The 19,997-nt window shown below is 42.0% G+C and overlaps 1 long non-coding RNA gene and 1 pseudogene across 1 annotated transcript; one reads left to right on the top strand and one right to left on the bottom strand.

The window, feature by feature from the left end:
- The first annotated feature begins 5,168 nt into the window (after positions 1 to 5,168).
- Positions 5,169 to 9,373, top strand: LOC103220468 (uncharacterized). Its single transcript, XR_005243302.2, has 2 exons — positions 5,169 to 5,659; positions 6,686 to 9,373. It is a non-coding gene; the product is annotated as an uncharacterized lncRNA (long non-coding RNA).
- Positions 9,374 to 16,476: 7,103 nt separating this feature from the next.
- Positions 16,477 to 17,527, bottom strand: LOC103220470 (serine-threonine kinase receptor-associated protein pseudogene; annotated as a pseudogene).
- Between the last annotated feature and the right edge of the window lie 2,470 nt (positions 17,528 to 19,997).

The following is a 19,997-nucleotide window of genomic DNA, read 5'->3' as shown; positions in this document are numbered from 1 at the left end:
CACAAAACAAAGACAGACAGTGCCCTTTTTTCTGCCGTCGAAACAGAAGATGAGGGTAGGAGTTCTCAAAGGACTCTCCCCAAATCTGAAGGAAATCACAGACCTGCAGTGCTGCTTTGAAGGTGTCCATCAAGACCCTGGGTTTACTCTAGCTCTGAATTCCATTTCCACTGTGTATGTTTGGGGCTTGACAGGGATAGAGAGGGTGATGGTGATGATGGTGTGGTCGCTTTCTCTTTAATCCACGGCTGTTGAAGTTCTGACCACATTTGGGCCAAATGTGGAAATTAACCTTTTTTTTGTTGTTGTTGTTGTTGAGACAGTCTTGCTTTGTCACCCAGGCTGGAGTGCAATGGCACGATCTCAGCTCACTGCAACCTCTGCCTCCCAGGTTCAAGCAATTCTGGTGCCTCAGCCTCCCAAGTAGCTGGGAGTACAGGCACATGCCACCACGCCCAGCTGATTTTTGTATTTTTAGTAGAGATGGGGTTTTGCCATGTTGACCAGGCTGGACTCAAACTCCTGACCTCAGATAATCTGCCTGCCTTGGCCTCGCAAGTGCCAGGATTACAGGCGTGAGCCACTGTGCCTGGTGACCCTCTTTTTAAATATACTTCACCTAGAAATCCATTTTCTGAGACAAAACATGAAAGTGATCATACTCCCTGCCAGTCTGATGTGACCAGAGCGTGGCTTAACTTATGGTTTCTAAACTTTTTATTCACAAAGGAAATATTACAGGGAGGGCCAGTACATACAACAGGGAAAGGCTGACAGCTCCAGGGGCAACTGAGGGCTGACAGGTGCCCCGCCCTCCACTCTTGCTCTTCCTGCTCCCCCCACACATCCTGGGAGCATCCCTTCAGAACCCCACGGGCTCCACAGGGTGTAGTTGGAAATCACTGCATACATAGAAAATATGAGCAGCAAAACCACACATGAAGAATTATTACTAAGGGCTGCCATAAGCATCATGCTTGTCCTTTGGGGAATTATGGTTCATTCACCAAATAAGAACTTACCACCATTTCTTCTAGCGTGCTTTATCCACTGTGTGCACAGAAGAGATTGATTCCATTGCCACAGTGGCCATTTTAAATTTTAATAGATGCTGTCCCTTTGCTTTGGTTCTCCTTAAATATTCAAATTAGATTCATTTTTATGGTCCCAGAAATGTGCTAGATTTAACAGGAGTCATTAAAATGTCTAAAAACGTATATTTCAGGAAACTCCCAACATAGACAGTATGAAGAAACACATAGGCGCCACACACACACACACACACACACACACATATATAGTTCACTTATATAAATGAAATGAGTAACAATTCGTGACAAGTGAAGTGATATTATAGGACAATGTATGATTAAAAACCAAGCCTGTTGCTCAGAACATAATTGCTCTAGGAATTCAGTACTAAGATTACCTTGTATCACAGTAGCATCCTAATTATGGTATGTAGAAAAATGAAGGAGGTTGAATTCTGCTCTCCTGGGCCCTGGTCATGTCTCACCCAAAATGTTGACTTAGCTCTGAGCACCTCACTTTCAGAAAAACGTGGTCAAAGCACAATGGGCTCTGATGTGAGATCATGTCCTGTGAAGAAGCGTTGGTAGAGTTGTAGCTGTTTTGTTTGGGGAAGGTAGTACACTGGTATGATCCTTACTTCACCAGGGATTTTCATGGAAAAGAATACGTCCAGCCTCTCCACAGCACTTCTTCCCCTCTATCCTCCCTATTCACCTCTCCAGTGGGGTGGACACCAGGGGGTGCCACTGACACAGATTATAGTGTGAACTGTGTCCCTTTGAGCTGTGCAAAACAGTGGCCCAGTCACTGCCTTTACAAAAAGGGATTTGAGTTTTTCCATGTGGTTTCAAAAAGTAGGTACAAATTAAAAGGCCAGAAAACAAGGGTAGTGAGATTTTGGTTTAAGATAAGGACATTCTAACAGTGGGAGAAGATAGAATGAGTGGCTGTAGATGTAAGTGTTTGGAAAGGAGTTTTATTTAGAAGGAAGTCTGTGCCTCTAAAATTGATAATAATGATACTATCCAGTGAATTGCATTTTCATGACGTGAGTGGCCTTGTAGTATTTTATGTTTTTCACAAGTGGTCTCCTTCTTAATCACTACACCATTACTTCTAGGTAGGAATTATAATGATCTTTGTTTTATAGATGAAGAAACTGAAGTTTGGACAAATTGCATTACTTTCCTAAGGTCACAGAGAGAACAAATTTCTAATTTCAGAATTAGTCTCTCTAATTTCAGAATGCAAACCCTTAACCATTATGCCACATTGCCTTTCAACAATGAGTTACAAAATCCCATCTTTCTTAGCGTGTTCAAATGCTCAATTGTTGTGAAACTTGACCTACGAATAAAATTAGATCTTGACCTTGTACCTCAAGGGGTAAAATCATTTTTATGGAACAAGGGTAGGTGAGATGGATTTGTCTTACTCTCACTACTCACTGATACCTATGTCTGGGACTCAGGGGTGAACCTGCACACCTGGACTCCAGATGGGGAAAGCTGTTCTACACATAGCATATGCCTCCAGATCCAATTCTATCATCTCAGGCACCCAATGCATGAAAGATGTGCAAAGGCTCATGCTGGATATTTTTGATTTTGTCATTTCCCAAATGCCCTCTCCAAAAATCGCCTTAAGGAGGCAACATGTGGTCTTACATGAAACTTCAGAGCTGCTGGTGGGAGCAGAAAGGAACAGAGCCCATTGGAGAACACTCGGTGCTCACTGTCATGTTGGAAACACTGAGATAAAAAGGAGAGGCAAAGTCTTTAACTATGTATGCATCCAACAGCTGCAGCTCTCTTATTGCTTGTGCTATGTCTGCGAAGTGAAGACCATGGTGAGACCCTCACTGAGGCTCTGTGAGTGTTAAAACAGATGTTCCTTCAACACTCACATCTTAGGTGGCCACTTTCACGGGGTGGAAAAGGATAATCTAAACCTTCCTGTTCTTGCCAAAATAACCAGGTCTTTGTTCTGCACGTCTCTGGAACACACAGATAGATTTCCAAGCAGTGGGAACCTCCTGTCCTGTTCAGTTGTTGGACAAACTCTTGTTCTGCCCATTTCACCCTAGTTTCCTGAAATCCTGGCAGTAGAGCTCCCATGACTGGAGCCTGTGAGAGCCTCCTTTGTCAGGAGAGTTTTCACACCTAAAGCCATCAAGGCTGGCAGTGAAGGACACTGGGCTTCAAGCCCATTACAGCGATGACAGGTATTGTCTTGGCTGCCCAAGCTGAGTGGTCGTCCCTCTGCAGGTCTGTCTGGCTCCATCCCAGGGAAGAAGGCAGTGGAAAGCACCCATGGGCTGCAGTTGGCTCTGCCTGGCCATGGGGGAGGATGGCAGAGGACTGACCTGTTGCTGCTTCAGAAGTGTGGAAATTGTTTTGCCCTTTAAACTGATAGAGAAACAAGCTGGAACAATAAAACTAATCCTCTGAAGCAATCTAAGCATGGAAACCAGAAATGTATACTCAAATATTTTCTCCATTTTCTTTCTTCATAAATTTGGAACATTTGTGGCAGAAAGAGAAATCAGAATAAAATGGATTTAAAAAAGAGAGAGAAGTAGTTTAGAGGGTTGTATAGGGAGGCAACATGATAAAGACAGAAGAAAAATGGACTTGGAGAGAGAACAGTCAAATCTGGGCCTTTCTCTGAGTGCCTGTGTGGCCCTAGGCAAGTTTCCCTTCGAGTTGAAGACCTGGGTCTCTATGATCCCTTTCAGTTGTAAGATTAAGACCTAAGAGTTCTTGCTTATATAAACAGAATTCTTCCAAGACCATAATTATTCCCATAATCAAGAACTATTTATTAACTAAGCAGCAGTGTGTGATTTTCTCAAGATAAGAGCAAGAAGAAATGGTCCTTACAGGCTAGATAGCTGTGACATGGACCAACAACTAAGCATATCTAAAAACTCAACTAATTCATAATATGAATTCAAAATATGAATTGAATAAGCAAAAAAAAAATAAATTATACCATGAGAGTTGAATATTTTGGCAGGGGAAATCCAGCCCCTGACTTTAGGATGGTACTTTCTGTTTTGATTGAGCCTGAGTCACACTGGACTCTCTGGCATGGGCATAACACAAGCATCTGCATGGCAGAGTTCTGGCTCATTGCCATTTGCAACAGACACGAAGGGTAAGATCAAACAAAAGGAACCTTCTCGGGTTGACCATCATAAATGCTGAAGACCAAGGCTTCAACTCACTTACGGGAGTGGATTTCCTTTTATGGATGGACTTGGTCACCCTGGGGAGACTAAGAACGTTAAGTAACTTAACCAACACGCAGTAAGGAGTGGGATCAGGATTCTTCTCCAGAGCTAACAGTTTTAACTGCCATTCTACATTGCCTGCCTGAGACAGCTGCCAACCTGGGCTTCTGTAACTGCCACTCCATGCTTCTCAAGCCGGGGTGCACGTTAGACTCATCTGGAGAGCTTTGTGAAGCCATCCATGTCCAGGCTCGCCCACACAGTCCTCAGTTTTCTTGGTTTGAGGAGGGGCCTGGGCACCAATACTTTTTAAAAGTTCCCTCTGGGTGATTCTAAGTAAAATCAGGGTATGAATCACTGATGTCCATAATGAAAAGTATCAGACTCCAAAGCAAACTTAGGTGAAGGACTGCCTTCATGGTATGGATCCCTAGCAGATTTGAGCCTTAGAGGATTGGACTAGCAGCTTGTGGAATCGGATGCAAATCTTCCAATCCTCTAAGGGCGGATAAACCTCTAGACTCATGAGAACGCTGGTCTTGGTGAAAATCCCCTGCATACCACAGGCCTCCCTTGGAGGAATCACCTAAAGAAACACCATGAAGAATTCGTTCTGGCCTCAAATAGTTACATGGATGTTTGTTGCAGGAAGATACATTTAACCATTGAAGTTCCTACTCATTGAGTGAACCCTGTCTCCCTCCTCTCTGGTTTCCAGAAATAAGGATTTTTTCTAAACTCCACTTACTTCTTGCCTCATGGCTAATGCCCATGGAGGTGGGGTGAGTGACCTGCTGGTGACCAAGGGAAATGAATCTGCACAGGAAGCCCAGGCCCTCCCTCCCTCCCTTTTCATTAGAAGCCAGCTTCCCCTGGAAAACAGCCACATTCTGCTCTACTTTATCATGTCTATGGGCCCCTCCCTCAGTGGGAAGGCTTAAGTTTTGTAAGATTGACCATAAGTGTGGTGATATTTCCTAATTCCAGGGAATGGAGCTAGTCATGCCACACATCTTTGCTGTTCTCACGAACTGAGGTAATTTTTTTTTAATTTTTTTTTTTTTTTTTTTCCTGAGGAAGGGTCTTACTCTGTCACCCAGGCTGTGGTGTAGTTGTGTGATCACAGTTCACTGCAGGCTTGACCTCCTGGGCTTAGGTGATCCTCCCACCCTAGCCTTCCATGTAGCTGAGACTACAAGTATGTGCCACCTCACCTCCTATTCTTTTCTTTTCTTTTCTTTTTCTTTTTCTTTTTCTTTTTCTTTTTCTTTTTCTTTTTTGGAGACAGTCTTCTTATGTTGCCATTTTGAACTCTCGAACTCAAGTGATCTTCCTGCCTTGGCCTCCCAAAGTGCTGGGATTACAGGTGTGAGCCACTGCACCCTGCCCAAGGTAATATTTTGACCTTCCTTTACCTTATTCTTTGTCCATCTCTGAATTAGTTTATAACTTAGATGGGAAAAAAGAGGTATGTAAATAAATCTTAAATAAATCCCATCAGTTCCCCCATAGAATGCCATTTCCCCCTAGCTGTCTATTCATGTAACAAAACGAACAAGAAAACACTACAAATTCTCTCCCTATTTATACTATCCCACCATTATGTTATAACTCTCATTATAATGTTTTAGTTTTTCCTTGAAATAATAATCATCAACCCATTTGTAAACCATATGTTTCTACCCACAAGTGACAACCAGAATTTCAGAATTAATTGCAAGAGCCATAAAGAGCTTTTTGGACATTTCCCTAAGAGCCTCCACGAATAGGAACAAGGGCGAATAGTAACCCCCGGCTCCAGCTGTCCCCACTGCTGTGGCAGGTTATGATACTTACTTTCTTTAAGTAAAGGCCAAGAGAGATGGCTTTTCAGGACTTCCAGAGTCTGTATGACATGAAAAGCTTATTCCAGTAAAGGGAACAAGACCCTTGTCATCTGACACCAATGAGATGCCCTTCCCTTGACTGGCAGGGATCTGGAGGAGGAGCAGATAACCTTCAGCCTAAATAAGCAATACCATCATTATTCTGGAATCTCTCTGAAGCATGGCTGGTTACATTGCGGAATTCCACAGGGCACGTGTCTCTCTTGGACTCTATCCAAGGGAGTAAGTTATCAAAAGGACCTCATTATAACAGGGGCTCCAGGGACAGTGCCAGTCAGCAGGCTTCAAGGTAGCTGGTAAAATTCTGGTGCTGGTCTGTTTAATCACTGCATGCTTGTTAGTACAGTCAAGCCTCAGTTACAACAGAATCAACAGCCCAGTTTGTCACTCATCCATTCCTTGTTCCGTCATCACCTGGTTGAGTTTCTGGCTTGTTTATTGGACAACTCTGGGTGTTGGGCAAAATGAGTGCCTCTTGTTTGAAATGCCTAATCCAGAGGCTTTTCACCTATGTGTTGTTTTCTCTCACCAGCCCTTCTGCTCCATGCCATGCTCCTGGCTAATTGAAGTTGTGAAAGGCATGAGGATTCTGGTCATGGACTCAGCTCTCCCATAGGGGTCTGACACCAAAGTAATGGTCACAACAATGAAAGGAAGAATCCATCTGGCCAGGCTCAGGTGGTTCAAGGCCTTCAGAATCTGCCTTGAGACTTCCAGTGACAGTCTTTAGACTGAAAACCGTCTTGGCCCCATCCATCCCTGTAAGCAATTTAACAACAGCTTGCAAAGCACCGAGCTTTAACAGAAAGAAGAGATGAGCACGGCACAAGAACTTGGACTCCAGAAGAGCTGCCTAACAGATTCTTTTTCTGTGGTATTTCATGAGAACAAACGAAGTAAGGATTTTCCTTTTGTCCGTCTGGCCTTTGGCATTGTTTACTTTCTTTTTTATTCTTCTGAACTGTACTTTGAGCCCTGGCAGCATTTCTGTCCTAAAATCTTATTGTCAGAGGTTTTTCAGCTGTTTCAAATCATATCTGATAGAGTGAGTGTGCTGCCTGGACTCATCACTTTACTTCAGAAGAAATACAGCTCCCCCTTAAATGACAATGGTGATTGTCCACAGCTTTATGTTTTCTACACTGAAGTGGCAGGCTTCATTTAAAAATAGTGTTTTCCCTCATCAAAAAAGAACTAGGGTAGAACCCTCAACTCTGCTGATGTCCAGGTAGTGACCTAACACCCATGTTTTGGACAATCACTGCCTTAAATCAGGTTTTCATTGCACGTAGGATAATTCTTTGTCAATGGTGGTTTTGTCAACTGTGATGTGAGGTAATGAGGTTTTCTACTTTTGCTTGAAATTTTGAAAATATGCAAGCTTTTAACATTTGCAAAGTTGGATTCTGTTTTCTTTACAAAGCAACCTGATTTGCCGATGTTCTCTCCATCTGTCAGGGTATGCGTGATGTGGTGCAGACTTAATGTGCTGCCTTTCTGGAACATGGACAGAGTAGCAGCACAGAAAAATGAACATTTCAGCTCTGTGATGATTTGTGAAAAAATTTCAGATCATTGAGCAGGCATTTTGCTGACACCTGTGAAAAGTAACCACATCAGAGAGCGTGGCGTGATGGTCGGAGGCCACATGCTGGAGTTGGACTGCTTGAGTCAAATCCCAGCTGCTCAGCTGTAGTGAACTGAATGGTGGTCCCCAAAAGATATGTGTATCTCCTAATCCCTGGTACCTGTGAATGTGACCAAAGACCCTTAAAGGGTCTTTGCAGATGTAATTACATTGAGGCTCTCAGAGATGAGAACATCCTGGATTATCAGGGTGGGTCCTATATCCAATGACAAGTGTCTCCTTATAGGAGACAGAAGAAGACGCAGACCCAGAAGAGATTAAGTAAAGATGGAAGCAGAGACTGGAGTGAGGCTGCCACAGGCCAAAGAATACCTGGTGCCAGCAGAATCTGGAAGAGGCAAGGAAGGACACTTCCCTGAGGCTTTCGGATGGAGCACAGCCCTGCTGATGCCTTGGTGTTGGACATCTGGGCTATGGAACTATGAGAACCTTCTGTTGTTTTAAGCCACCCAGTTTGTGGTACTCTGTTATGGCTGCCACAGGAAACTAATACACCCTTTACCACCTGAGTGACCTTGGCCAACTTACTTAACCTCCACGAATCAGTCCCCTCAAAGGAACACCCTCCCCCCAGGCTCACTGTGATGATAAAATGCTTTGGCATAGGTGACTGGTTTAGACCAGGGCCTGCTACCTAGCACGTGCTATGCCAGTGTTTCTATCATGGCAAGAGCAGATGCAGCGGAGCTTAGGTTTCAACTGTATCCATGCTGGTTAGAAAAGTCACAGTCTGGGACACAGGACACTTCAGGACGAATCTCCCTCACTGGATCCCAGTGTTCCAGCAATGTTTTCCAAGCAGCTGAAGAACAGGAAGCAGGAACAGGGTTCCCTACAAGAGCCATTATTCAGATGCCTCTACATCTGACTGGTGTTGGAGAAGTGTGACTTCTGGAGGTTTATGTGCTGGGACTTTAACAGCATACATACTAAAAACAACATTTATTTTCCTCAGATGCTGGGCTCTCTATGAGCCTTGACCTCCCTGAGAAGATTAGAGGCAGGTGCCTAATCTGATCGGTCAACTCAGTGAAACAACTGCATTGATTAAAGCCATAAGATGTTAGGATTCTCTGCTCTTGGTGGCCTAAAAGGTCCCATTCCTTTCCCAAAGTGCTTAGCTTGATCCCATCCCAGGGAACAATTTTGGGTGGACGAGAACCTGGCCACAGAGCATGAGATCATGTATGACTAAGTCTACTTGCCTTCATGGAAAGATACATGGAGTTTTGGGCAATTTCTTTGAACCCCTCTAGAGGCTTCTAAAGATTGTTTAGCACCATCTGGTTTTTAATCCTGGATGCCAAACTTGTTGATTTTTGCCCTGGACCATCTGTTTTTCAACTTCCCATGGAACCTTTCTTTGGGCCAAGTAGGGAAAGAAATAACTATATTTTTAATTATTTTTGTTTTGCCTTCTCATCCCAGTCACAGCATTAGAAAGGGAAAATCAACTGTCTGACAAAACTCTGAAAGATTGGACATGAAGTGCTGGCCTTGCTATCTGCAGGGCATCTCCCTATATAGATTGAATACCTTTTCCTTCACTCCCTGATAAAAAGTGAGACAGACTGAGCATAGTCTTGTGACCATTTAATGCCTGTGCCCAGAATACGGGTCTGTACCACTTACAGCAGTCACAGTGGGGAGGAGCAGGGACCCTGGGGTCTGCCTGCCTGTGTCTGAATTTCAGCTGAGCCCATTCCTAGACCAGTGCCTGGGAAAGCTATCTGACCTCTGAGATCCAGTCTACTAGCCTCACAAGTGAGATTGTGACAACACTTACCTCAATGAGGCATTGGACATCATCTCATTTAATCCTCAACATGCCTCAGTGTCTAGCATTTAACAAGCTCCCATAAACATTAGTTATTATTATTCCTTAATATGAATAGCATTTAAAATATAAAGTGGGAGAGAGCAATGCTGCATGCCCTACCACTGGCCAGAGAGCTCGCAGCAGGAAGAATGCTTAGGTGGAACACACAGGCCTTTTCTGTGTTAATCCCATTCCAAAGGATTTGGTATTGCCATATATGGAACATTAAGATTAGAAATGGCCATTTCCAAACTGGTGAATCCCTTGGTGCCTTTTTCTCCACTGTGATTCATCTGGGGTACCCTCAGTTTTCAGTGGTCATGGTCATTCCAAACCAACCATGAGCTGGGGGAACATTGTACTGTGGTAAACCCAGGGTCACCTGACCAGAGCTCCAATTTTATAAACCCAAGTTGTAGGTGGGATGATGGATGCAGGCTTCTCTGGCAAATGCTTCCTGAGCGTTGTGGACACTGTCACTTCTAGGGGGCTGCAGTTGCCTCATTGTATAATTCTGGTCATCAGAAAGGAGGCAGTCATAGATGAGCTGCCCTTCTGGACAAAATGACATCTCTCTTATTGAAAAAGGTTAAGAGGCTACTTTCTTTCCCCCCCGCCCCACAACCACTATTTATTGCACGAGATTTCAGAATGATGATGATAAAAAAGCAAGTTTATAGACACATCATGAGGTTGTATGAATAAAATAAAGTAATATCTGGGACAGATATATCAAAGAAAATTGAACCAAAATGTCTAACTTTGCAGTCCATACTCAGCCAGCACTCCCAATGAATTAAAACACAGACTGCATAATCATGTACACAAAATGCCTTTAAAGTTGCTCCATAAATTTGAAGAAAAAAGGATAGTCTGTTTAAAGCTACTAGGGCAAAATTCCTTACTGTGGGTTTATAGGCACTAGTACAAGTGGTTCCCAAATCCCCCTTTTTATTTTTTAATTATAAATAAGAAAGAACAGAGTCTCCCCTTGCAACTTCCACTTCATCGCAGCCTCCAGGCACAGAGGACAGAGTTCCTGGAAAAAAGGAAGGCTTAATTCCAGGTCTCTAATAGCAAAGTTATAGTCAGACTGAACACTGATTATATTTAAATCCACCATATTTTTCTTTTGAAAACCATATATTATTTAACATCTTGAATGTTTTACATTGAATTTGTTGAAAAATTCTCCCTGTGTTTTCAGGCCTTTATCATAATTTTGTTTATATTTCTTAATTTTTCTTTTCAAATAAGTGAGAAAATTAAGTTAAATGAGCAATAATATATAAGTCATTCAGTTAATATAGAAATTTTGGGTCAGCCATGGAGGCTCATGGCTGTAATCTCAGCATTTTGGGAGGCCGAGGCAGACAGATCACTTGAGCCCAGGAGTTCGAGACCAGCCTGGGTAACCTGGAGAAACCCTGTCTTTCCCCCAAAATACAAAAATTAGTCAGGAATGGTGGCATGTGCCTCTAGTTCCAGCTACTCGGGAGGCTGAGGCATGAGAATAGCTTGAGCCTGGGAGGCAGAGGTTGCAGTGAGGCAGGATCACACCACTGCACTCCAGTCCAGGCAACAGCAAGACCCTGTCAGAAAAGAAAAGAAAAGAAAAGAAAAGAGGAAAGGAAAGGAAAGGAAAGGAAAGGAAAGGAAAGGAAAGGAAAGGAAAGGAAAGGAAAGGAAAGGAAAGGAAAGGAAGAAGGATTCTGAGAATTCTAGCTTTGTCTTGGTGCATGCTCTCATTCCATTGAAATCAAGCAGTTTCTACATGAGGCAAACAAGTTCCTAGGGTATTCAGAAAGGCGCAATATCTTGGTTCTTGCTTCAAGAGAGCTAACTGCTGCTGGGACCTACAGTTGAGCAATGACTCAGGGACCTGGCTGGTAAAGAGGAAGGAAGTGGCTATGGAAAGTTGCTGTTAAGTAACTGGAGCCCCAGAGTAACATAAAATTGACCAAGTCATCCCACCCCCAACACCTACCATTACTGAGAGTAACAATGTGGAGATAACCATGCAGGCTGCTGGGTCCATTTGTCACTTATTTGAGTTCCCTTCATTACAGCTCTTAATGCTACTGAACTCTAATTACATGACATGGAAATGCATGGGATGAAGGAGCTGGAAGGGATTTGCCCTCAACTCCACGTCCCATGAGAGATTGATTTGCCTTTATATAAATAGCTATCAACTAAATTGAGATCATAAGAGTTTTATCTTTGAATATACCATATAATTACGTTCATAAGAAGTATTCAAAATAACCATTTCATAAATTTTTCCAATATCCCTATGAGTAGGGTTGTTTTTCTCATTTTACCAATGAGGAGTCTCAGTACTAAATGTCGGAAAAGTACTTAATGTGAGTAGCATGATAAAAAGTACACATTAAAACAAGAAGACATATTTTGACCATCAAACTAGCAAGGATATATAAATCATAAAATTAACAACGTTTAAAAAATAATGCTTTATGCTGGCAAGGTTATGCTGACATTGAAATGAAAATTCTGTTTCTGCTGATAAAAGTACATGTTGGTTAAGCCTCTCTGAAGAGCAATTTGCAATGTGTCTCAGGAAAATTATTCATACATTTAGATGCAGTAATTTTATTTCTGAGATTTCCTTCTAAGGAATGTAGACAAATTTTGTATGCAAATATGTTTCTCACAATGTTTTTTATAATGATAAGAACTTGGATATAACAAATATTTAACCACAGGAAATGGTTATGATACTCCTACACAATGGAATATTATGGAGCCCCTAAAATTATATTTTTGAAAACTTTTAATGACATGAGAAAACATTCAGAATGTACTGTTAAGTGAAAAAAGCAGGATAAAAACTTACATAATAGTATGATCATGGTAATATAAAAACATATGTGTAAATCCATTCAAACTAGACTGGAAGAAATGGAACTTAGTTACTTGTTCAAGGTCAAATACCTGCCAAGCAGAGGAGCCAGCACCTAAACACAGTTCTTCTGACACTAATCCCAATGTCTCCTTCCCCATACCATGATGTCTCAGAAAATATTCAGTTTGAGTAATACATTGTTGTTCGTTTTATTAGAAAACAAGCCATTCATGGAATTATGCTAAAATCCATTACTACTTTGATTAGATTCAGGAATTCAAGTAAGTTTTGGGGTGTTGCTCAATTTCCCCCGTTCTGCAAGTTGCTGAAACCACACCCACATTTACAACACCCAAGTATGCTAAGCCCACTGTTAGGACTCAGTTTCCAAAATGTGTTACCTGCACTATAGTTGTAACCCCCTTTAACACAGAAAGAATAATAAAATTCAATATACAAGATGACTTGGAGAGGTTATTTTTTTCTAGTAGTTTCCAAATTGAACTAAACAGCAACATTACCAAGGTGATTTTCTCAAAATGCAGATCCAGGTCCTACCCCAAGAGATTCTATTTTAGCAAGTCACGGTGGAGCCCTGCCCTCTGAATTTTAAATAGTACCCTGGGCAGAACCATCTTTAAACCATTCCAACCAGTGATAGAGATGTGTTTGATGAGGTCCCTACATGCACGGAGTTACATGTGGTGATTCCACTACTTCAGGTTAGAAAAACACCTCTTCAAAACCCGGATTCATTTATAAAGTGAGTATACTGGCCACTGAGTCCTGTAACTACTTGGCTCATTCTTTCAATGGTTACTGGGGAAATCACTTTTTCTTCCACTGATGCTTGCACTGGTTATTTACTGTTCCTTAACAAAGGATTCTCAAACTTGGTGGCATCAGGCAACAAGCATTTATCTCATGGTTCTATGGATCAAAATGCTAGGCACAGTTTAATTGGGTGCTCCTGGGTCAAGGTCTCTACTGAGGTTGCAGGCAAACTATTGGCCAGGGCTGTGGTCTCATCTGAAGGCCAGAGAGAGTGAGAAAAAGGGAGGGAATCTGTGTCCAATTTCACTTATGCAATTATTGACAGGTCCTTCTTCATTGGGCTAAATCACAACATGGTAGCTGACTTCCCACAGAAAGAGAGAACAAAGAAAGCAGGAGTGAGAAAGCGAGAGTAAGAGACAGAACAAAAGAGAGTGAGCAAGAAAATGTGCACCCATATGCACCCAAATGTGCACTGAAGATGGAAGTTACAATCTTTTTGTGATCTAATCTTGAAGTGACATCTCATCATTTTTTCACATTTATTAGAAGCAAGTCAACTTCAGCACATAACCAAGGAGAGAAAATTATACAACAGTGTGAATACCAGAATCATGGCTCATTGTGGTCCATCCTAGGGAGTATTTGATGCACTGTCCTGGGCAAATGGCAGAAATAAATTCTATACTAAACTGTCTTCACCTCTATCCTTCAATTTCTACTTGGTAAGTAAGCAGAGGTGAGGCTGGAGTGAACTCTGCATATTTATGATAGTTAAACCAAGAGGACCAAGGCAGAAGGAAAATCTGCAAGTTTAGTGTGGGTCAATGCTGGTATTTTCAAACATACAGCATGAGCTATGAGTGTCATCTCTGGTATCAATGGTGAGACTCGGTTAACAGTGTCACTCATTCTTTTTGTTCTTTAAAGAAGTGCACATTTGAAATAGCCTTGGGGACTATTGTCTCAACTTCTATTTTTTCTGGCTGTAACTCATGAAACCATATTCAGTTATTCTAGAAAAGATATTTGAACGTCATGGTCTGACCTCAACTGCAACTTGCTCAGGGGGCTAACACAACTATATCTTCCATTTTCTTTGAGAGGGAGACAACAAATATTGGGTAAAAAGTAAATGCATTTATACATTTTTATATGTATGTAAGTATACAGTTAACTGTTGAACTACACACACGGGTTTGAGCTATGCAGGTCCACTTATAGGTGGATTTTTTTCAAGCAAATGCAGATTGAGGGATGCAAAACCTGGGTATACGGAGGGCCGACTTTTCATATACACAGATCTGTAGGGCCTACTGTGGGACTTGAGCATGTGGGGATTTTGGTATACACTGGTGTCTGGAACCAATACCCCTCGTATACCGGGGATGACTGTGTGTGTACATGTATATATGTGTGTATATATTTATATGTGTGTCTATACATGTGCACACACATCACAACTTCTTGGGACCATCTGGAGTGCCTCAGCTTACCCCACATGTCCAGCTTAGCCTTAGTAGCAGAGCCTTCTAGTAATGTGAACAAAGTTAGGTTTCCAGACTCAACTAGTTTATCCACTAGATCTACCATGTAGAGTTAAATCCAGCTTGCCATCTGGTTGCCAGATGATGAGTGCTACAAGCATTTTCCAGCATCTCAACTTGCTATTGAGTCACAGCCACAAAAAAAAGCAGCAGATACAGCTGCCCGATGGCCGCAGCAGATACAGCTGCCTGATGGCTGCTTTTAGGACGCAATATTTTCTGTCTCTCCCCATGAAATCACGGGTGAGGAGGGAGTCCCCTTTGTCATTTCAGCTGCCAAGACATTTCATGCTAATGAACTGTGAAGGGGAAGTCGCTAATGATATGAAATCCCTTTTTATGGCTAGGGCTGGGCCAAGGCCACCAGAGGGGTGGTAGGGAGGTTCTTAACAACAGAGGCTGATTCTTCTGTTGGTGGAAGGTGAGAGGACAGGCCAATCCATAAACAATGCCCAAGGACTCTGGTGGCATCGACCTGATTCCGTAAGCCTCTATTCCCTTCCTCTCTGACACCTCAAAATTTTAGATGGGAGCTTAAGTTAGCTAGGTTCAGAGGGAAATAGAAGGAGAAATACTTTTGGCAGATCACCTAGGAAAACTAAAAGTAATTCCCAAGGTATCTGTTTGAATTAAGGAAAGTCCCATAAAAAATTGCTATTCCATCGGAGTCCACGTCCACCCTAATTCAAGCCAGCTGATAACCTGAAGACGTGAACGAAGGGGTGGCCAAGGGAAGCGTGTGTGGTACAGTGGAAAGATCCATGCTTGGGAAACAGAGAATCTGGTCCATGTCTCACTTTGTTATTTTTGGCTGTGTGATCTTGTGTAAAACACCAGAATTTTCTGAGTTTTATATCCTTATCTATGTGATATCATTAGCTACTTCAGGTGATTGTTATGAAATTAAGTGAGATTATATCCATAGAAAAGGATATTAAAATACTGTCACTATTTTTAAAATGTATATATTTTTTGCATTTTCTCCCTGCGGCAGAAATTCTGATACCCGAGAGGTATGACTCTTTGGGATAAGGTGCTATTCTCTTGGTGACCTTCTTAAAAAGCAAATGTCTTTGAAAAAAAGTAACATGGGATTGGTGAGTGATCAATCAATAGATTTCTTTTCCCCAGTAAATGGAGATTTTTGTTTGTTTGTTTTAGAGGCATTTTATTTAGGCAACTAAAAACAATTAGATGTTCAGAAGCAGTGTATAATAAAAGAGAAATCAAACCAGTTACTTTATCATGTATTCCCTCTTCTTTACAACTAAAGCAAAAAATAAAATTTAAAAAAAAAGCATTCTGCTTTAAGGAAAACAGTCAGAAAAATAAGCCAATATATTTTTCTTCTCCATAATAACATAAACAGCTACAAGAACCCTAATTGTAATAAGAGAAATTGGATGTTGGCTTGTATATAGTCATTAAAAAGATAACAGGCCACTGTACTACAAGAGGATAACGCCACCTCTCTTCATCTGATACTCTTGAGTTTTGACTTAAAGGTAACACCAAGTTAATTGTTCCAGCACTGGAGCTAATTTATTTTCCCCATAATTTACTGCTCTTTCTGCCTTAAGCAGAGAGTAACTCTGGAAGGCTGATGCTTTTCTCTGCTTGCTCGTTTTAATTCATAAGTTGGATATTAACTGCGTCATATGATTGACCCTCAGGCCTTCACATTAGGAGTTGAAGAATAGATGTAATCAGAATTCTCTGAAGCAGTTTCTTCTCGTTCCTCTTCTGTTGTCTCTGGAAAACCAATCTTTGGCTTTGCCAGCTCACCACTCTTCTTCAGGAAGCACACATTCCAGAGGCCATAAGTTTTTCCTACCACAGTTTGCCCTGGTCTCAATGTTCCATCTTCAGAACCACTGGCATAGTGTTCTCCATCAGGACTAAATCTCACACAGTGAATAGGACCAAAGTGTCCCTTGTAGGATTCGAATTCTTCTCCATGGTTACAATCATACTTACAAAGTTTAAAATCTTCACCACCTGCAACAAGAAATTCTTTCTCAGGATGAAGAGATGCAGAATTGATGGTTGCAGGAACTTCAAAGGATTTAATTGGGTTCAAACTTACTGCACTATGAAAAGCAATCGATTGTCCATAAGTTATAACCAAAATTTCAGGAATATATTTTTATATCACTAACAGACATATTAAAATTTAGAGATTTCGCTTCTGTCATAGTAGCATGATCCCAAAGTCAAGCAGTTTTGTCATCAGCAGAAAGAATCTGTTTATCCTCACTGTACCACAGGAGCCTGTTTTATACCAGAAGTGTAACCACTAATTTCCTTAGGTCTTGCTTCGGGTTTGTTCAAGTCATAGATGCGTAACAGTTTATCCTGTCCCTCAGTTAACAAATAATTACTATCCTGCATGAAATACACAGGATATTTATGTATTTGACAATGTATTTATGAGCCAGGGTCATCAATTCATCTCCTGAGACAGCATCCCACACTTGGGCTGTGAAATCTGCAGCTGCTGTAGCTGCTTTGGTGACATTCAGTGTTGTACCCCAAACAGCACCTTTATGACCCCAAAATGTTCCAATTCAGTCTCCTGTATCTCCCTGGCATAGCATAGGTTTACCATCTTTGCAAGCGCTGATTAAGAAATATCCATAAGGCGTGATGCCACTGAAGGCCAAATCAACCACGGGCCACTCGTGGCCAGAGCAGGTGAGTGGCATCTGTCTCATTGCCATGGTGGTGGCGAACCCAGTGACCAGAATGACCAGCTGAGGGTCACTGTTGTCTTTTCTCTCCTCTGCTGCAGCGCCTTGGGCTCCTCCAGGCCCCCGCCCTGACACGGGCTGGGTTGCAAAACAGGAGAAGGAGGACAATCCGGTGGCACTGAGGTTAGGAAGGGGTGAGGGAGGGGTCAGGGAGTCTGAGACAGGCAAGTAACAGTCGACCAGAGAGGGAAAGGGAGAAACTGAGTATTTTAAAGTACTGAAGGAATAGGGATGCCAGAGAAAAACGGATTTGGGAAAAACTATCCTTAAAGAACAAAAATGTGCTCAGAGGTCTGATCACAAGGAGAAGGGGGCCCTCATGGCAGGGAGACCACTTGCTTAGAGTCTGATATTTGAGTTAAGTCTGTATCTCCCACTGAACAGTAAGTTCTTGTTTCCTGTTCGCCAATATTTTTCCACAGATTATTATAGCGCTTGGTGTACAATAGTTGCTCAATGAATGTTTGTAGAATAGAAGTTGCATTTTGCTGGCTTTGCCCTTTTGCCCAGGGTCAGCCATCAATCACCTGACTAACGTGGGATTTGGGGCCGCTGCTTCTGTGTACACGCTTTTCCCTGACCTCTGACCTTCTCCTGTGTTATTTCTGAGGTGGGTACAAACCCCTACATCTCTGGCCTCCTGAATCACCAGAAGCCCTGAACAGAGGTGTATGTGGTATGGCCTCTCCTGGAGACAGGTCAATCCCTCATCCTCATCTAAGACTTCCTGGAGTCTGAATAGGCACTGATTCCAAGTGTGACATGCAGTTGTAGGTGAGGTCCCTGAGTCAGGCGCCTGGCCTAGAAGAAAAAGCAACATTGCCATCAGAGGCCAAGAAGCCAGTGGACTCCCATCTCTCTGGCCTGACGCCATGAACCCAGGCACAGGCCTCCTCACTGTTTCAGGTTTCAGTTTTTATAATTATACCTTCTCTGATCAGTTTTATGATACTTCTGTATGAAACTACATTAAACATTACAGCTCTTGTGTGATTAGAGGGCAGATAGATAGAGGCTCAGAAAAGTAACAAAACCACAAAAAACCAAACCAACCAACCAAACATAGTTTGTCCATTAACCAAGAGACTAAATCCAGGGGCCAAGAAAATCAGAAAGTGTCAAATTAGTGAAGTCTCAAATTGGCTTTCACCTAATTAAAATAGCAGCTGAAATTTCCCTTTTTATACAGGGCATCGTCAACAGATTTTTTAAGAGTGTTGGGTGCCTGATCCTCAGAGCAGGCTGAAACACCCTCCCTGGGTTTTGCTGACACAAATGCAAAGGCTACCAATGCCAGGCCTTTGAGAGGAAGTGGGAGGCCCTGGCCCCCAAATGGTAAAGTTGGTGAGACTTATCTTTCAGAAAAATGCCCCGTTGTTGATGTTTTATCCTTTGATCCAATATTATTATTCTTCCTTTTTTCCTCTCTAGAAATAAACCATTTACTCACTATTTACCTCCTTTACCCAAGGCATGCTTGTGTTTTTTAAAGTTAATATTTAATTGAAAAAGGAATCACTGGGGATGCAGTGGGAATTTTGTCATATCAAGGTGGTCTTCCTGGAGTCTCTCAAACCCTCCAAAGAAGCAATCACCTAATTCACATATGAACAATGACAGGATGGCCAGGGGAGATTCTGAAATTTTCAATGTTTATGAAGGAGAGTGGATATTCCTTGGAATGAATGTTTGTTGAACTCAGCAGAGATGAACTCAGACTGTGGGGGAAGCTTGACTGCAGTACTCAACCAAACCTAGAGCCTGGGGTTGCAGAAATGCACGAGGAAGAGTCCTCATGCCATGGGGTGAGCTGTCTACACCTGGGCAATGGCATTTTAGAATCAAGGGGCTGATTGATACTAAATTGAAACAATTCTTCAGTCTAGACAAGGTAAGAAAGCAGGCCAAAATGTGCTTTCAGAATTATAGGCATTATCAGAAATATATTTCAAGAAGGTTTTTTCCTCCTATAACACTGATATTATAACATGTTTTTTTGGGAAGTGTCACTTTGGTTGGAAGATGTTCCTAAACCAATTTCTGAATCTCTTTCCATACTAGCTCTAGTTCTGATGCACACAGAGCTTCCCTCAGCTTTTGGGCAGAGTCCATTTGAGACACATCGTAGGATTGGGGTCTCCACATCTTTAGCTACTGTTCTCATTAAAGTAGGTGAGAGTGAAGCCAAGTGTGAAAATGGCAACATAGCTCCTATTTACCAAGCACAGACTGCATGCCAGGCACACTGCTAAGTATCTTGTATATACTGCATATTTTTTGCAGGTTTATTGACATGTTATTGATGTACAATAGATTACATATGTTCAACATGTACAATTTGATTTTACATATGTATATACCAATTAAACCATCACCACAATCAAAAATGAACATATCAATCACCCCAAAGGTTTCCTGATGCCCCTTTTTGATCCTTCCC

Source organism: Chlorocebus sabaeus, chromosome 14 (assembly GCF_047675955.1).
Source record: "Chlorocebus sabaeus isolate Y175 chromosome 14, mChlSab1.0.hap1, whole genome shotgun sequence".
NCBI lineage: Eukaryota > Metazoa > Chordata > Mammalia > Primates > Cercopithecidae > Chlorocebus > Chlorocebus sabaeus.
The sequence above is the reverse complement of the archived record's forward strand: the minus strand, read 5'-3'. Positions and strand labels throughout refer to the sequence as shown.